Source organism: Triturus cristatus, chromosome 5_1 (assembly GCF_964204655.1).
Source record: "Triturus cristatus chromosome 5_1, aTriCri1.1, whole genome shotgun sequence".
NCBI classification, from domain to species: Eukaryota; Metazoa; Chordata; class Amphibia; order Caudata; family Salamandridae; genus Triturus; species Triturus cristatus.
The window spans coordinates 32,389,601-32,409,356 of record NC_140587.1 but is presented as its reverse complement, the minus strand read 5'-3'; the positions used below and the strand labels follow the sequence as shown (position 1 = coordinate 32,409,356).

General features: G+C 42.7%; 1 protein-coding gene across 1 annotated transcript in view; it reads right to left on the bottom strand.

Annotated features, from left to right (window-relative positions):
* The window catches only part of LOC146830013 (GTPase IMAP family member 8-like), a 448,734-nt gene that overhangs the window by 159,352 nt on the left and 269,626 nt on the right, over positions 1 to 19,756 (bottom strand). The window lies entirely within an intron of this gene.

Genomic DNA, 19,756 nt, shown 5'->3' with positions numbered 1-19,756 from the left:
ATTTTTGTACAGGATCTAGTGAAGGTGGGAGAGGTGTCTCAATCTCCTCACTAACTGAATCCTTGCCACTCCTCTTATGAAGGAATTTCAGTCTATATCTATTTCTTTTGAATTTTTTTTAACAGTTTGCCAGAGACTTGATACTGGTGCACCCCATTCGCAAAGCTCTCCAGTGCGCCCTGCTTTCCTACCACGGCTGTGACATCTGTGGGGAGTCCAGCAGTCTCCCCTTGTGGCATCACTCGGCTCCAAACCTTGTGCCTGCACTCTTGGTTCCAAACTTGTTTTGCCACTGCATCTTCTACACTTGATGAGAATCCTGGCTGTTGCGTTCTGGCCCTGCCTCAGCTCTAGTGCTTCACTCGACAAGTTAGGTGCACTGCACACACCACTAATCACCTCCTAGCTGTGCATCAAAGCCGAGTGCTCACACGGCCTGTTGTGCTCAGCTAGCCACCATGTTCTCCCCAGTACACCGCAGCACCAGAATATTGGCAAACGGAACTTTGGCTTTGCCTTTTCAAATAGCTAGAGATACTAGAGAAGGATATCCACTCTCTCCACTCTTTTTTATTTTATATATTAAGCGTTTGGTAGGTAAGATGAGGCAGTATCCTGCAATTGTGCCGTTTACTTGTAATGTATCACCTAAAAAGTCTCCCTATATGCAGATGACAAGCAACACTCCAATCCATCGAGCAGCGGACAACTGAGTTTGGAAAAGTGTGAGGATGCTTTGTGAATGCTTTGAAAATGGAGATAATGGCCTGGAATGTGTCAAAGGAAGATATGAAGATTAGAAATTAGATGAAATATCTTGGGCTAAGAATTACACTAGACCCTAGTAAAATCCCAGAGGTAAACGTTAGCAAAGTTCTGGTGGAGGGGAGTAAAATGGGCCCACCTCCCATTAACTATCTTTGGCAGAGTTAACCTAATAAAAATGATCATCTTACCCAAATTCTCTTTCACTTTAATATAATTCCTCTACTTTTAAGAAGGAGTGATTAGATAGCTACAGGGTATAATCAGCATCTTTATATGGGTATCAAAGAGAGCAAAGATTGCCCAGAAAATGCTACATAGGAATAGTGATGGGGTCGGGGGGGCAGAGCCCTTCTGGTTACCGGGCGTTGTTTACGGGGTGGCAGGGTGGGGTCCAGGCTCACTCCTGAGGGGCTGATTTTGTTGGTGGGGAGCTACCGGTACTTCTAAATGAACAATACAAAACAAATAGCTTTAAAGCATACTTTATAAAACATTCGTTTTGCACTGTTTATTAAGGCAAGCCCGGTAGCCAGTCTGGCCCGGCGGTGGGGGGGGGGGGGGGGGGGGCTGACACTACTGGACTTTACAGTTCTACACCTGGGCTTTTCGGTTAAAAAACTGTAGAATGATTATTAATGAGTCAGATAGCTCAGAGATTGGCTTACTTTTGAATTCCATGTTAAAAGGTTTTAGAGGAAGGGGAACCTACTTCTTGTATAAATTTGGAGACACTAAATGCTACATGAAGGTAAGTCTGAAGATGCTACCATCAATGGCTTTTCTGTTAGTACAATTCAGAAATACCATAAGACTGTCATACTACAGCAGAGCGGCACCTATTTGGGACTCCCCGGGTACACCAGAATGGGCCAGAGATATGCTGGCCCTTCCTTTTCAGAAAAGAGGCATACTGTGATAGGGTCAACTTGTACAGGAGGGTGTACCCCTTACATAGAAAGAACTTGAAGTGATAATGGACCAGAAGCTATTGAGGTTTAAGTACTTATAAATACTTATAAATAGTAGGCTGTTTCCACAGTACAAACAATTTGTTTGGGAGCTCTAATAAACTGGAAGAGCTATTGGAACAGCAGACACCAAGGAAAAAGGAAGTTTCTGTATGGTGATGATCATTGGTGGAGATAGCAGATGGGGACTTTGGATCACCAGAATAGTTACATGAAGGTAACTTGCCAAGGACACAGGTAAACGACCTATGGCAAGTATCAACAAGCACATTATACAGCATGGTGAATCCCACATTTGTAAGGCAAAACCATCTCATTTCCCTCCACAGAGCATACTACTCACCATAAATAATTTGAAAAATTGGAAGAGGGGGATGACAAACTGCCTAAAATGTGATATGGAGAAACAAACAATCGTCACAAGAGTGCCCCAAGATAAAGCTTTTTTGGGAAAATGTAGGTAAGGTAATGAAGAGCATTTCAGGAGATATTGTAAAGGTTAGCTTCTGCCTCATTATTTTTTGGAGACTTGGAGATTCCTCTGTTATTGAGCATGGACAAGAACAGTCTATTGTTCTACATAGTTCTTTTGACATGACAAGAGATATGTAAGAATCAGGTCACCAGTGTATCTCCATTTAGTGCTGAATGGAATGTATCTTTGAAATACATCTCAAAATTAGACTCTATATTGTCAACGGGCAAGAAACAAAAGATGTGGGGCACCTTCCTGAGTTCAAACCGTCAGACTCTAATTGCCTAATTTTGTTTCCTTTTTCTTTGTATCTTGTAGTGGCTTGTAGAAACGGAAATGCGTGTCCAATGATTAGGCACACACTTGCTTCTTCCCTTGTGCTACCAGTTAGATGCCAGTGTAAGTTTTTGAAGAGAAACAACTACCCTGTTCGGTAAGTCCATCCCGCAACAGAATGTGCAGCTGGGCAGCACAGGAGATGTGCCTGAGGTGAATGACGACACAAAAAACAAAATTTATTTTGACCATTGCCATTTTTCACATAGACATATAATGGGCATAGTAAAGGCTGTGTGAGAAAAGAGAGAATCAATTGTGAAAAGGTATCTTTTATTTGGATTTCAATTGCACCCCATGTCATTACCACCACAGTGAACTATCACATCAGTCTGAGTGTGACAATCCAAAATGCTCTCAACCATTGGTAACAATTGATGCCACTTCATCACTCTGTGGTCAATCCAAGTTTGAAAATCCAAGATGTCTGTCAATACCACAATTAATGGCATATTCTCTGGCCCAGTGGATGAAGCTGTGTCCCAAAATCCAAGGGTGAATCATGATGCAAAATGGGAATGTCATCCACAACAGGAGTGCTCAGCAGAACAAATAATTTTGACGAACAACAGGGAGTTACATGAGAGGGGAAAACTGGGAGGGTAGCAAAATTAGAAATTTTATTGATGTTTTTTGACAGTCAAAAAGTAGGTTAGGTTATGAACAACTGTTATTTGTATGGTGCACAGTCATTGGCTAAGGAGTGTATGTTTTGTATAGGTTTTGCATAGGAGTATGCTATTGGATGAGTTTCTAATTCTGATGCATTCCACAAGAGTCTGATGAGAGTACTCCACAAGCTTTAATAAGTGAAGCTTGCTGTGGGGCACGTATGATCCCGCAAGACCTTTGCGTGAGTCACACAGAAATTAACTGAGTGACTCTGCCATGAGGTGTTTTAAGATCCCCAAGAGTCTTTCAAGATCATTTGAAGAGAATTGAGAAAAAGTGTGAACAAAGAAAGTACAGATGTGATATGGTGCATCAAACAACACCAAAACAAAAACACAGATTTAAATCTTAAGAGTTGTCTTAATTTTAAAGCTTAGAAAGTTCATTATAGAAGGTTGTGGTACATGTAGTACTGTCGAAAGATACATTTGGAGTGTGAACAACAGGTGACATTCCCACTCCATGGTTAAAAAATGTTGTGATATGATCAGCTGCGGCACCTCAAGCCTAAGATATGCATATCTCATGCACAACCACAAATATCTGAGATTATCCTTGGTGGTTTGGAGGTGAAGTGAGTGTAATCTATTTGACTTGAGCTCAGCAGAGATCATTTTATGTGAAAGTGATAGAGAATGGTGTATACAGCTCTGTTTAAGAAACAGCTTCAATTTCAGGTATTTGGAATTAAAATGCAATTATTGTATTGTGTATGAGACTACAATCTTTGATAATATTGCATTTTTAAATAAATATATTTTAGCTTTGTGTGGCTTTTTAGGGATTGGTGAATATTTGCCAAAAGTAAATTGTGAATACCAACACATTCAGTATTGAAAATTTTCAAAATAATGTTAATAAATGATTAATGAAAACATTGGAAAGAAAATTGGAGTTTCCACGTTGTACTTTATGTTTATTGTACTATATTTGTTGTTGCTTATATTTCAAAGTTAAAAATCGACTTCGCTAAGATTTTATGCGCTGACTCCATTTACCACGCGTTTGAAGAGCCATAGGAAGATTTCCTTGTAGGTTTTTCTCCACTGTGCTGTTACAAAAGTACCGCGTAAACTATTAGGCGTCGGGGGCATCTGCTTCATATAAATACATATTTTTTCATTTTCCGGGCCAGGATTTTTTTTTTCATTTTGTGGATGGTTTAACGGCAAGGGCAATAACCGTTTACACTGCAGCTGTAGGAAGGTCAGCAGTGGGAGGTCCGCACGTTTGCAACTCCCGTTGCAGAGTGAAAACCACTGAAAGGCTCCCGCAGTGCGGGAGCCCTTACTGTTGCCTTCAGTGCCGCCACAGAGTCCGGGGACTCCATTCTCTAAGTCCCTAGTGCCAGGAGGCGCCAAAAAAGTCCCAGAGCACCCGGGGGCACATAAAATCGCCAGGAGCCCGACGGAGACTGGGCTCGGCCAACCCTCTGAGCCCTGATAACGGATTCTCCTGGGCTTGTGATTCTACCGGGCAGCTGATACAAGGTTAGTGCCCCAACAAATTGTTGTGTGCTCCCCACCCACAGCATTTGCAGGAAGCACTTCTTTCTCTCTGTGACCACAACCCCTGCAGCTCAGCAAACACCTACAAAATATCCTGAACCCTGGGTAACCATCCCCGACACAAACTACTGAGAAGTTCCACTGTGGCTATGACCTCTTTAAAAGATTTTGAGTCTTTTTCACTGCTACTAGCAAACATGGGAAAACGCACATGCACGGGGAAAAATCAATCCGCTGCCTTGCAACCTGCACCCTCCTTACAACCAACCTCAATTGACAAAATGCTACAGAGGGCAATTGGCGCAGTTGTTTCGGAAATTGAACTGAACGAAAGGCGCCTCTCATTAACCCCGGATCTAGCCCTACTTCCCACCATCCATGACCCTGTTAGCCCCCCTGCCTTGCACTCACCAACAGACAACCCAAGGACACGTGCAATGGGTGGCGTAACACACACCATTGAGTTGCACTCAGAGGGCGCTGGCCCAAAAAAAGGGAAACACAAACTTACCACAAACTCGGGACCCAAAAAGAAATAAACAAACGGAGATCAATGTAACGACCAGTGACTTGGGGGTAATTGGACCAACCACCTTGGGTGACTAACCTGGTAGTGGACCTTCAAGTTCAAATCAGGTCCATCGTAAAGGATGAACTTAATAATTTACTGGAACGGTTTGACAAACTATCCTTATTGGTTGACATTTGGGTGGGCAAGGAAGAGTCAATTCGTATGGGGGTTGAGTCAGCAAAAAACCCCAGTTTCACAACCAGCCCCTCTCTCTACTAAGCCAGAACCCTTAGCATCTAATACCTTGACCTTCTCAACTAGGCCTAATTTAATTAATCAGGAGGGTGCAGGTAAATGTATGAGAAACCCTCTGCCGCAAAGAATTAACAACAGTATCCACCACCAGGGGCCTCCCCAAGGGACAGTGATAGGAAATACTCCCAGGCCATCCACAGTAAGACCACATACATCTGAACCCCAGCAACAAGGTTCAATCTATAGGGACAGTACACGAGCGGTTCCCCGCGAAGATAAGACTGCCCTGCCATGCATTAATCTCCCCAGGCCTCAACTCCCTATTTTATCATATTAACAGGAGTCCCAGAGTTGAACTGGGGGTGTAGGAAATCCCATTTGAACTAAAAATTAAATGCTTTTTCTGGCTTGCTATGCACAGGCAATTTTCCTACAAAGACACAAATAAAATTATACTGACACGTAGGGTAGGCTGGGTGGGATAGAGTTCAAAAGATGTCCCCGGGGACTGTGTAATGATAAATTTCAGAAGCACACGGGTCGTGTAAACTCTCATAGACTGCAGCTACCGGAGGGAGAAGGGGGGCATAGGTTCCTTCCCCTTGGGATACTTCTTCCCCCCAGGGATAATGACTCATAACACGAGAAGAGCAGGCCACGACTGTGGGCTGTGGAACCAGAATAAATCATTTGCTAGTATGAATAAGGACATCCCAAGACCACTATTTTACAATCCTCCCATCTCAAGTAGAAACAGCCCACTAGAATCAGTAGACTGACTAAGGTGAGCTGGGCCCCTACATTTGAGCCCCAGCTGTCAACTTGAGATCCCAGGGTGATCAAAGCATCAGGAGGAGCTTGTACAGCAGAGAGGGCGTAGGAAGCAGAAAGGAGCACTGGCAATGGTCTACTTGGGAGGAGAGAGAGGTGTAAATAGTAGAAAACAGGAGAAGGCCCCCACCAGTCCCCCATTGCATCAGCCATTCCATCAGGATTCACAGGTAGTTAAAATCATCCAACCATTGGTAGTAAAGCCACCCTCCCGCACCAGTTGGAGCTTGCAAATTAGGCATCGGTGCAAGTTCCAAGGAGGCGGATGGGGACCATTGACCCACATCAGGCCCATATAAAGGCGCCACTCAACCAAACAATTCAGCTAATGAAGTGGGCCCTTCAGGCCTGCTGTTACTATCCTGGAACATAGCAGGACTCACCTCCAAACTGGATAACCCAGATTGGGGGTTATTCATAAAACAAAATGAGATTTGCATGTTCCAGGAAACCTGGGCTATGGCGGACACACACAGATTGGGCTATGTGTCATTCAGCAGCTTAGCTACCCAGGGGGGCAGGGAAAGACCATCTGGGGGACTGTGCATCTGGGTTGGCGTGCACATGGGCTGTGAGGTTAAACAGATAGAGACCTCATCACGAGGCATTATTTGTATTTTGCTGACTTTTGACACAAAAACTAGAACTGCCCTGATCGATGTCTATTCACACCAGGTCTGTTATGGCCAAGTTTCCCTCGCCCTTGAACAATTAACCACCTTTCTACTAACAATCCCAGATAATTACTGGGTAATCATAGGTGGAGATTTTAACTGCCACTCACTTGGGCCATTCCAGAGCCCAACATCTCGCCCATTTGGGCTTGGACCCCTCTAGTACTACAGATGCAAAGATTAAGACTGAGCTCTTTACTAAGGGCATGCAATGGCCGCACAGAATCCAACAGCCCAGGCAAGTGTACCTTTAACAGACCAGGGCAGGCCTCGATCATAGATTACATCCTGGTAGACACCTAAGCGTGACACAGGGTCCTAGATTTTAAGATCACGCCTCGCCACAAGAGTGACCACAATGCTCTTGCTCTAAGGGTAATTTTACTATTTGCCGGTATTACACCTGAAACACCATCACCATCCAACCCTAGATTAACACTGGCCAATGGAGGGAGGAGAGTCCTCTGGGGGAAATTCTCCCAATCGCAGGAAACTCTGGCCTCTTTGCACCAACAAACCATCCCATTTCTTGTTGCTGCGAACCAACTCTCAGTGACCAATAGTACCCCAACTCCCCAAACTAGAACGTTTAACAACCACCAAGACCTGCTCTCCACCTTGGCACCCTTCTCCTAAATTAGCAAAAGGTCTAGGCTGACTTAAACACCACGAGATCCATGATATAATGAATGCTTCAGTGCAGCCAAGTAAGCCCTTTTAGTTGCCATTAAAGCAAATGACAGGCCATCAATCAGGGAAGCAAGGGCAATTTATAAAATCGCCATAGCAAAGGCAAAAAGCAGCTGGGAGCACAAAAAATGAGATTCCCTCAGAAATGCGGGCATTCTGGAACCTGATTAATACAGGATCCCTTGAAGGTAAACCAGCCATATCACCAAACATTGGGGAGGAAGTCTGGAGAGCCCACTTTAAATCTTTATATTTATTTGCAGAGGATAAAGAAGGGCTTGCAGCTAAGACTCCCCCCTACCCCGAGCCAAATCATCAAGACACCCCTCTGTTTTCCCTAAAGGAGATCACTGAAGCACTGGGTAAGATAATACCAGCTAAGGCACCAGAGCTGGACAACATCCCTGGGGACCTCTTCCGCACTGAGCCTTCTGTCTCGGCCCCCTATTTGTGGTCCCTGTTCAATGCCATCCTTCAGGGGATGGCGATTCCTACCACCTGGGCTGTGGCTGAAATTATCCCAATATTTAAAAAGGGTTCTCCGCTCATTCCCGCCAATTACCGCCTCATCAGCCTCCTAGATGTAAGCCAGAAAATATTTGCACGTATACTCTTGGGGCGACTGCAGTCTTGGATAGAAGAGAACAATGTACTAATCCCTCTTCAAGCCTGGTTTAGGGCTAAGATCTCCACAATTTATCACGTTTTCAGATTACAGCTCCTATTCTGGAAAACTGTGACCATAGAGGGTGGCAGCCTCTATCTTATATTTGTGGACATTAAATCCGCATTTGATCTTGTCCAGAGGGATAAACTTTGGGCAATATTATTGGACATGGGAGCCCCTAGGTACCTTTGCCATCAGATGAAATGCCTACATCAAGGTCATTTTGCACAAATTAGGGGGCATATTATCAAGCACGGCGTTACAATTATCGCCGCTTTAGGGGCAGAAAACTGCCGCTTAAGCGGCGATAATGGTCTTGATAAAATGCCGCAGAGAATTCCCATAGAAGCCCATGTTGACACCAGAACATGGGCTTCTATGGGAATTCTCAAGGGCATATTATCAAGCCCATTATTGTCGCTTTAGCGGCCGTTTTCTGCCGCTAAAGCAGCGATAATTGTAAAGCCGTTTCTTGAAAATATGCCCCCTAGTATGGCACAAATGGAGAACTCTCAGATACTTTCCCAGTAGAGAGAGGTGTACACCAAGGCTGCGTCTTGGCTCTGACCATTTTCTCCCTTTTTATTAATGGCCTAATCGAGTCATTGGCAGCTGGAAAGGTTATTGATGCCCCCAGGCGAGCGAACCGCAAAATGCCTGCCATGATGTTCGCGGACGATACCCTCCTGCTCTCGAAATCCCCTCTGGGCATTCAAAGGGCACTTGATACTTTTAGTGTCTTCTGTAGAAACAGGGGTTTGGAGATCAACCTTCAAAAAACAAAGTAGGTCTTTAATGAAAATAACAGCAATCCAAACCCCTCTCTAGAAGGAAGGGCTCTAGAGATGGTATCTATTTTTTAGCACTTGGGGATCACGCTTACTGAAAAAATGGATTGGGGGCACAAATAAAGAAAGCAAGTCTGAAGCTAGCACAGTCCGCGGGGGGTATCTCAAAGGCATATAAGAGCTGCAACCATAAAGCGGTAGGCCCCGCAAAGGGTGCTGCGCTGTAACGAGTAGAAATATGGGGTCATTGTCCAACCGACTCCCTATTGCACACGGAGACCTCCTTTGGTAGGCAACTTGTTGTGTGCAGATTTAGATTCCGTATACAGGTTTCCCAAATTATGCCCTTATATAGGTACAATTCACATTGCCCTTATTTGGACATAGAAATCCGGCCCTTATTTAGACATTGTCTGTACAAACCAAATACAGGCATGGCCACCTACATCCGTCCATCCACGTCACAACAAATACTTGGAAAACCAGACCCTTAGGCCTTTAGGAATTTCCCTCAGCTTGGATATTGTTTTCTCCAAGAACTCATCAAGTATGCATGAACATCTATTCCTTAGGGGTTAATTCATGACGTTCCTCTGCCCGACTTTTACGTCAATACTGGCATTCCTAGACACCTTCAAGGTATAAATATACCAGCACTTGCCCTGGCAAATTGCGGTTCCCCGAGGATTAGATCCAACCCAGACTATGCGGTTCGCCATCGCAAGTTCGGAAGGAGATCGAGTTCCAGCCTGATGCCCTGACCTGACTCTGCCATCCTCCTCACAGAGAATCCAGCTCCAGTGCTCTCTGACTTCCCTTGCCGGTGGTTAGACTATCGAGTCCAGAAAAGAGATTCCAACCTCTCTCATTCTCAGGTATGGAGCTGACTAGAACTTATAGAAACTTTTGGCAACTCTTGACTACACTAAAATATAGCTAGCTATACTTTAGAAAAAGCACCTACTTCAAACCTCGTACTGCACTTAGGTTAGGTACACTGGGGTAGAACAATTTAGAAGCATCAGATGAGTATCACATTTTAGCAATATGTTATTTATGTATGTATTTTGATTAATATATGTCATAGCTACAAACCATGCTATTGCAGTATTATTTTATCATACTGCTAACCTCGTTCATTTTGTACCTCGCAGTCTGTCTTACAATTGTAGCAATTCAGATCTCTTGCATGAGACATAAGACTGTTCAATAAACCCTTTTATTGAAACACCCGTCTCTATTTCTGTGCAAACTCTGTAGAAACGAAGCATGCACGATTGACTGAGTGAAACTGTTATCTATTGTTTCCACGATTCTGAGACTGTTCTGATTCTAAAGGGAAACAAAGTTGTCATGTTTATGCGGTTGTCAGAGACTAATCCCTTCTTGTATATTCGAGAAGTTTCTATTGACCTCCGTCACAGCTGAGTAGGACAAAAATCCAATGTATTAGCTGTTTGGTTTTGTTCAACGTTGAAAGGGTACAGTGTTCCAAAATATTGTGCACCTTATCTTTGTTCCCTTGAAACTTGCTCTGCATTTTTTAACAATGTCCGACCACAGTGATGTTGTCTTTGAAAATGGTACAGCTGCAGCTGACTTTACAGGTTTTAATGAAAATGAAGCGGGTGTTATAAACAGCCATCACTCTAAAACTTATAAAACGTGGTCTAACACCAAGAGGTGGTAGAGCAGTCTTCGTATTTCCAGAATCAAATCCAGTAACACACTTGTTTCACTTCTACAAATAAGATGATCCACCTGAGGAATATATTCCCTTCGAGGATACAACTCTCTGGAACGAATTCCCGATTGCAATTAGGATGATCCAGGAAGAATTACCCTTCCGTAAGGCACTAAAAACTTTTCTCTTTTGTTAACCCCCCCAGGACTATCACGCTGCTTTCACTCAGAAGCGCCGGGACACCCCGTTGGGGTAGCTGTGCGCTATATAAAATACACAAAATAAAAAAAATAAAAAAATATTGAAATTCCACTCACATACCAGGAGCATGAGCTCTGGTTTCAAGGCACCCTTAATTATTACAATCACATTACCAGGCTCGGTCCACTAGGTAGACCAGGAGCAACATGGCTGATTTTAGCCGGCTACACACCTCATCCTGACATTGAAGAAATGTTGCATATGGATCTACTCACTCAACTCAAGGAGCTAATCAAAATTTATAGACAATTGGTTCAATATGTCATGCGGACTTTCACAGTCCAACCACCATTAACAATTCAAAATCCAGCCCCTCATCAGGGGAATACACTAGAAATTACTCCACAGACTTTACAAGCAGTCATGGGTAAACTGCCCACAAAACGTGAACAAATTCCATTCTGGATAGCTCGGAAAATTAATCAAATCGAAGCAGTATTTCCTAATATTAGCCCTTATGAGAAACACAGAATTCTAACAATCTGTTTACCAATGGGGATCACACTACATCTGGAAGACTGTACCACTTGGGGCACTGTCTTTGCTGTAATCTACACAAAAATACATGGTTTTCCGTCTATGGCGGTAATACCTGACGTCCTGTAACAGATTCAAAACGAATACGAGGCAGAGCCTGCTCTGAATTTAGGTATGAAGTTACTTAAAAATTTCGACCAGGTCTCAACAATAATATTATCGAATATTAAAGGTGAAGCAGTATCAGTGGCAATCCACCAGAAATTAAGGGAATATGATGTGACAGAACAACCACAAGGACTAGCCAGAATAATTGAAAAATCCTATGAAGAATTAGGCAGAGACAGTTTGGGAGGGAAACCAGTTAAACCACAACTGTCTGAAAGTCCTGATAAGGTCTTTCCTAAAAACATTCCTACCTCTTCTAACAACAAGTGGGAAAATAGCAAACAGAATTCCAAAGAGAAGCGTTCTCGTTCCCGAGGCTGGTCTCCTCCAAAGAAGGAGCCCTCTGAAAGGAGGTACAACCTCAGGAATAGGGATAATTTGAGAAAACCTGACAGATATCAAGATAATGATACACGTTCCTCTCTTACCTTTCAGATATTGTCACAGACATCCGAAAGAAGAGGACGGTCAGAAAACAAGGAAGAACGCATGAAGTCCAAAGACGATCAACACGTTCAGAAAAATAAAGCAAAACCTCAATTCTCAAAGAAAAAGGCAGCAGGTCTGAATATCAGACATGCAGAGAATACTAAGAACCCAACTTAGGAATGAAGAATGGGCCCAGACAATGCTAGACAGTGCAGCAGAAGTTACAATAGCTCGCCAGAACCTGAAGGGACTTCTGGAGACAGTGGACTTAAATGAAGACATACAAGTTGAGACTGTAGACACCAGGGTTAGTTCTCCACATAGGTTATATGAAATAACACTCTGGATGGAGGGAGACATAGCAAGAAAAGTGAAAGGACTCTTTTGGGAGCATCTTTCAAAGAGTTATGATATACTTCTAGCAGAACAGGACTGGCCACCAGAGTTTGTCAGGGAGTGCCCACATGGAGAGGCCATAATTATGCCTGCCTTCTCCAACCATATTCCTGTTCATTTAAAATATATATTAGCCAGAAAATGGGCAGTAGCCCAAGCCCCAGCACTGTCTAAAAATCATGTAGGATGGGATGAGGACTCACCTCACCATTAAAATCCAGTTAAAATATCAACCAGCTGCACAAAGGCAGTACCTAGTTAAGCAAGAAGCTAAAAAACAGGTCAGGGAGATTTTAGATCAACTTGAATATCAGGGGGTGATTGAAACATGCTCCTCATCAATGAACAATCCTTTGTTTCCTGTCTCCAAACCAGACAATACATATTGTCTAGTATTGGATTACAGACACTTAAATTCTTGTTGCAAAACATTTGCAGTGCAAAATGCACACAGCACAGCATTAATGAATAACATTGTGCGTAACAAAAATAAAACCACATTAGACATTTAAAATGGTTTCTTTTGTCAAATTATTGCACCAGAAAGCAGATATTTGACCGCTTTCTCAATAATGGGGGCCCAGCGTCAATTTTGTCAACTGCCCCAGGGATTCAAAAACAGCCCGAGGTTATTCTCAGCAAGAGTAAAAGAGTTACTACAAACTTATGATAACAAGGCATTGTCATATGTCAATGACATCTATCTGACAGACGATGACCTGGATAATAATAATCCACATTTGTAAAGTGCGAACAATCACCCGTTAGGGTCTCTAGGCGCTGGGGGATGTCGGGAAGATTAAGCAAACTATTGTCCAGAGTCACATGGTCCTGGGCTAATCTGCCGCCGGCTCCGGGAATTGAACCTTGATCCCCAGATTCCGGAGTCAGTCGCCCTGGCCGCGGCGCCACAACTGGATAGGCACTTGAACAGGGTGAGCACCATAATATTGGGCTTCGCCTTAGAAGGTTACAAATTCAACTTTAAAAAGTCAAGAATTGCCCACCTCAACGTCGTTTTCCTAGGATATGAACTATCAAGTGAAGGCAAAAGCCTGGCAGACAACTTTTTAGAAAAGTGTGCGCTGCTCCAACCGCCAAAAACGCTGAAAAATGTACAGTCGATTCTAGGTTTCCTGAATTTTGGAGGAACTTACATTTTAAATTACGCAGAAAGGGTTAAACCTCTCTGCGAATTAATCAAACCTGATTTTAAAATCACGCATTGGACACAAAAACACACAGAAATTTTGCGTTCACTCCAAACAGACATGTTAGCAACGAAACACTTGCAAACAAGCGTAAACTTACGCAACTTAGTGATCCGAATAGTTCCGGGTCAATGCAAATTCACCTACTTAACTTTTAACGAAGGTGAAAAATTACCAAATGCATACAAATCCCACTTGTATACACAAGCAGAAATGAAAGCCCTAGCACAGGGAAAGCGCATTATGTTTGTGACTCCTGTACCAGCCTTAGAGGCAGTTACAAAGGCTAGCATTCCAAATGCCAAACCTTCACAACTGAGATGGATACAATGGGTTAATTCTCTTGCTGCAACTGACGTTGAATACATTTTTGATCCATATTTAAAAACACAAGCATTCCTCCAATATGAACACGAATGTCCTCTGCCTACTGAAATTCTCCCTCTTGCCCAGTAGGAATTTATCATTTATACTGACGGATCTGCACAGCCCGCTACGGAGAGTAAACAAGCTTAAAGTGCAGCGTGCGCTAACGTTAAAGGTCGCATGCGAGATGGTAAATTCAGACCAATGGTCACCAAAACGCAATCCCTAGGAGATTGTACAGCTCAGCGAGCTGAACTACAAGAATTTAAGATGGCACTTGAAAATACAGGTCGCGAATTCCCCACACTGATAGTGTGTGATTCTTTTTACTGTGTTCAATCTTACCATGAATAGTTACAGAATTGGATTCAAAATGGTTTCAAAGATGCAAAAGGTGGCACAATCAAGCACAAATTGCTTTGGGAACAAGTAGTTCAATTGTGAAAGGACTACAAAACACTCACGTGATACACACGCTGAGTCATCAACGTGATGGCGTTCACGTTGAAGGGAATTCATTGGCTGATAAAGCGGCGAAAGGGGTTGTGCAATCGGCTTCCATAGCTGCAATCATTCGTTCAAAAACGAAAATAGACAGCGAAATAATGCTGGCTGTCATTACATCAAGCAAAGGCAGCGGTGCGGCATTACCTACTAAGTTTCCACTCAAATACTCATATATAATTGATGAGAATGGCATTCCGTTTGCTCAAATCCCTGGCGTGGGGGATAGAGTAATTCCAAACAGGTAACGTAGAGCAACTTTGATTTACGAAGTGCATCTGGGAGAGGGTCTGATACATCAGGGGATCTCAAAAACAATTTTAGAACTAAAAGAGATATACTGGTGGACAGGAATGAATACACTGATTCATATCTTCATCAATAACTGCATAGACTGCAATAGAGATCGCAGTACAAAACACCACCAGATACCTGACTATAACGTAGCCAGCCCAGTTCAGACACCATTATTAGACAGCATTAGACTATCTACGTGCAGTCATCCTCTTGGACAAATGCAGTCCCAGAAACACTAAGTCTGGGTTCCTAAGGATGTGGCCTCAGCGCTCGGCTGACGCTCGAACTGTTATAAAAGATTTGCAAGTCTTTATCGGCACATACGCAATAGGCACAGTACATTCTGACCAGGGTCCTGCGTTTAGATCTAGGGCTAACAAAGAAGCCATGGCCAGTCTGGGCGTAGTATTGCAGTATTCTTCTCCGTTTCATCCTGAGAGAAATTCTGTTGGGGAAAGAAAAAACCGGGACATAAAGCAGTCTATAACAGCTAGTGTAATAGGTTCGGGTGATGGGTGGGTCAAACATTTATATGGGGTCCAAAGCGCATTAAACAATTTGCCAAGAAGTTCTCTAGGGGGTGTCACTCCATATGAGGTCCTGTTTGGGACAAGAATGTTGGTTCCGGACTAACATATGAAAGATACAGTGGTGGAAAATAAACAATTTGATATCAAAGATCTTCTGGCTGTTTTACAGGACTTAAATGATTTAAGAACACAACAAAGCAACGTGATCCTGAAGCCAACCATCACTGAGAAAAATCCACCCGTCCCAGCAAGGCCTGTCTGGATCCCAAAACTTGGGGATCTAGTCAGAGAAAAGATCGCGGACAAGAAGAAATTTGGGCCTTCTTACAGACAACCAGTACCTGTCCTAGCAATCCACGGATCAAGAACAGTACTTTTGCCACCCCTTGCTGGTAAAAAGGAGAAAAGATTTGTGTCCATCGACCTGATCAAACCACACTATGTGGCCCATACTAAGCAGCAGGCCAAGTGGATTCCGACAATGTAGCAGATGCACTCCTCTAGCTACAATCCAGGCGGTTCAAACTGAGAGACTCATCACCTTTGAAGATTCAACAGTAAGAAATAGAGGACTAAGCAACATTGCTATGGACCTTGTACCTCTTGAGACCCAAATAACAGTTTGTCCTGATAAACATGTCTACAACGAAGTAAAAAGTGATCAACTGGTTCCAGTGAATTCAACGAATCCTGATGCAATTCCAAACATTGACAGAACTGCTTCTGGCTATTTCATGAAATTTGATACGTTTTCTGAGGATTCCATCGAGCCTGAAATGAAGCCAGTACAAAGAACTTTCAAAGAACAAGCTACAGACTTTTTTCAACTTTTGGAAAAGACTTATCTGGTTTCAACATGGACTGAACTATGGATTGTTTTGGGAATAGTCTTCTTTCTACTTTGGTTAGCTCTGGTATTCACTCTGGGTATGCTGGTTAATGGAAGATACATTCAAATGGACACTGCAAGTAAAAGAGTGAACTTACTTCTCCAGCCACACAAATCATCCCATCATGAAGAAAGAGACTTGTCAGCAGTGAACATCACAGCGATTCCTATACCTGATGGTATAGTTTGGGAAAAAACTGAATATGACATTTTTGGTCCGTCGGAGCTTTTGAAGATTCCACATTTATTTAAAATTTCATTAAGTGACTTTATTACCCCCAGTACCTTTTCTGATGATTGTGACTTCGAAACTGTTAATAATATGATGTCTGATCTAGAGATGTCAACTGCATTCACTAAAAATGAATATTTAGAAGGTTCATCAGACTATGAACAACTGTATTGTTATGACCACTATGGTCATCATTTCTTGCATAAATCTGTTCCCATTGGTTAATGTATAACCAATGGGAACATTGTCTTATGCCACCAAAGGGTAGGTCGAAAACATTCGCAATGAAATTTCCATCGTTTTCAGGGTACAATATATCAAATGCAGAAACATTTTACTTTAAGAATGTCAATAAGAGAGGAATGAAAACTATGTTAACGAATACCAAACAGATTTATTCTACAGCCTTTATTGCCCAACTGTCTAGACAGGGTTACGACTTTTGGAGAAACAACATTGAGACGAAAACTGTCTGGGGTACTAAAGATTGGCAAGTCCAGGGAATAGAAGCTTTGTTTAGAGCCTGTATCATCCCTGAGCAAATTATGTTTTTGAACAACACTGTCCAACAAACATCATGCCTTGGAATAGCCAAAATAAAAGACATGAACACTCCGTCTATACTTGCACCTACAAGTGAAAGCACTACACAGGGGGAGGTCAACGTACATAAACTTTTGCATCACAACAGATCAGATCCTGAATGGAAAAAATGGTTGCTCTGGCCCTTAGACACAAACAACTGTCAAGATAGATTCCTGAACAAAACACAAGGTTTTACGTTTCATAGGCCAGACCCACCTTATGTCCAAAGACAGCATCCGGGGTTAGTAACAACTTACAGTGTTGGGAAACTTTGCCTTGATTGGTTAAAGAAAGCTACACTAGAAGATGTAAAACAACACTTAACTTTACTTCAAGAAGACGCAGAACTTAGGGAATTCTTGCTAGGACCAAGAAAACCACGGTAAAAATCTTTTCATATATTCCGGTATATACGCTGCTTATAATGAAGCATGGAAGGTCACCCAAGCAGAGACTGCAGAACGAATACGAGAAATCAATCGTATTAATTTAGAGAAATCTCTCTCTGTAGTAGACAATGGGTTAACAACTCTGTCGTCCAGGATATATTCTTTGAACAGCATTGTATCCTCTGTCATAGACATCATGAAACAAGACTTGGTCATGTTGCAACATGGTCAGTCACAGCTACGTTCTATCATGCTATTAGGCTGGACGCTTCAAAAACTGCATTCTGGCTATGTGCCTTGGCGTTTAATCAATACTACATTACTATTTGCAGAATTCAATCTTACTGATAGACAGATCAAAATGGCACAAAGGGGAGCAGACTATACGGAGCTGAGCATTGAAAAACTGGAGAACTTACCATTCACAGTGGCAGAAAAACCAGCTACTGAGTGGATCATACATGGTAAAATTACTCTGCCTGTTACAACTTTCCATTTTCAGTATTGCCTAAAACATATACCAGTTGGCAAATATGAAAGGTTGGGTAAAGGATACATCAAGAGATCCTGGGATTTACCTTACACACATAGATGTTGGAGTGGGGGACGTGAAGTGTTTCTTAACGGTGAAAACTGTGAACACGCACTAAGCGGTTCTCTCCCTTGTCAGGGTATTCACTTACACGGGACCTGTGACGGTTCCACAACAAACTTTTCCTGCCACCTACACGGTTCACCGGCAGCAGTGATTAATCCAATCTTTGGTCAACTTTCAAATGAGAGTTACATTATGTTGAATGATCACAGCTGCTGTGGCATGTTGCCAGGTATCCCATATCTAGTAACGGTTACATCCAGGGTCACTTGCTGTATGCTAGTCTTGTTTCCACAAATAGACATAGTCAGGGAGTCGCCTTTATGGCCTTCACTGAATATCTCTTCTATACGAGTTGATACTCTAAGCAGAATGAAAGCCATTCTTTTACAGAAAACTGTGCCTTTGACCTCTTCTAAAGAAACCTATGATCTCCAAGTCGCAAGGACTTTGGTGGAGATACATACCCCTTTGTATACAAACTGCTCTGTGCATTTCTCAGAAATGTTAGGTCGTATCTTAAACATGTCTGATACAAGCAGTATTGTACATGTATTTAAGAACGTGTGTGCAGGACTGTTACACCTTTTCAAGCAGTCCTCGGAATTTTTCCAAACTTCGTGCACTTTGTGTTTGGCGGACTGCCGCTCCTTTTAGCACTGGTTGCAGGGATACTATTTTTGCTCCTACTGCCACGATATGGCAAGCCAAATCACCAGCGGCACCAGTTCACCATGGAAAGGACTCTATTGGAGATGAAGAGTCATGAGGGCATCGTCCACAATACCTCGTTTACCTCGTCTACGAGAATTAAACACCACTTGGTTTCTGTCATTCAGACCAATCTGGCAAGATTGCATCTTACCTGTTCTACGCTGCCTGCTATGCAGTGAAGAATGCATGCTGGACATTTGTCTGACACTCCCATCAGTCATGTCTACGGATATCGATACTCTGCTGGACCCGATAACGGCCCATGCTATGTTTTGTCCCCAGCGGCTACCAATCCTGATGGCGGCATTCATTGAGATCTCACAGACGCAACATGCTACTACTGAGGTATGAGAGGAAACACCAGGCACGCAGGTAACATGCAATCCGGACATTGCTGATGCTTCCAATGCTGAAGGCGATAGTTCGCATCTATGTGCTGTTAATCTTCTACACAAGGTATTCCAACTCTCACCCACAACGGTAGATGACTTGTTGTGTACAGGATTAGAAAAAGTTATGTTTCCTCCATCCCCACACACTGACTTTTGATTCGAGCACAGAGTGTTCCGGAGAGACTCTGAATTTGGCCTTCATTTTTTTTCAAACATGTTACTGACTTTGGAACTTTTTTCCTATGATTAATTTTTTTTCTCCAAATTTGTATTTTTTGCATTTTCTGGCACAGTAATCTGCTTATAGTAGAACTATTCATAGAGAACAGAATTCTTTGATAACACTTCCAGGGACAGTATGCCACCTTGTCATGAATAACTATTTGACTTGTGTAACCTGATATGAAATGGTATTGGCCCTTTTTCTTTTGTATTTACGAGCCATTTCATCACATGTATATATTTTGGTTCATTCATATAGCATTCCAATGTGA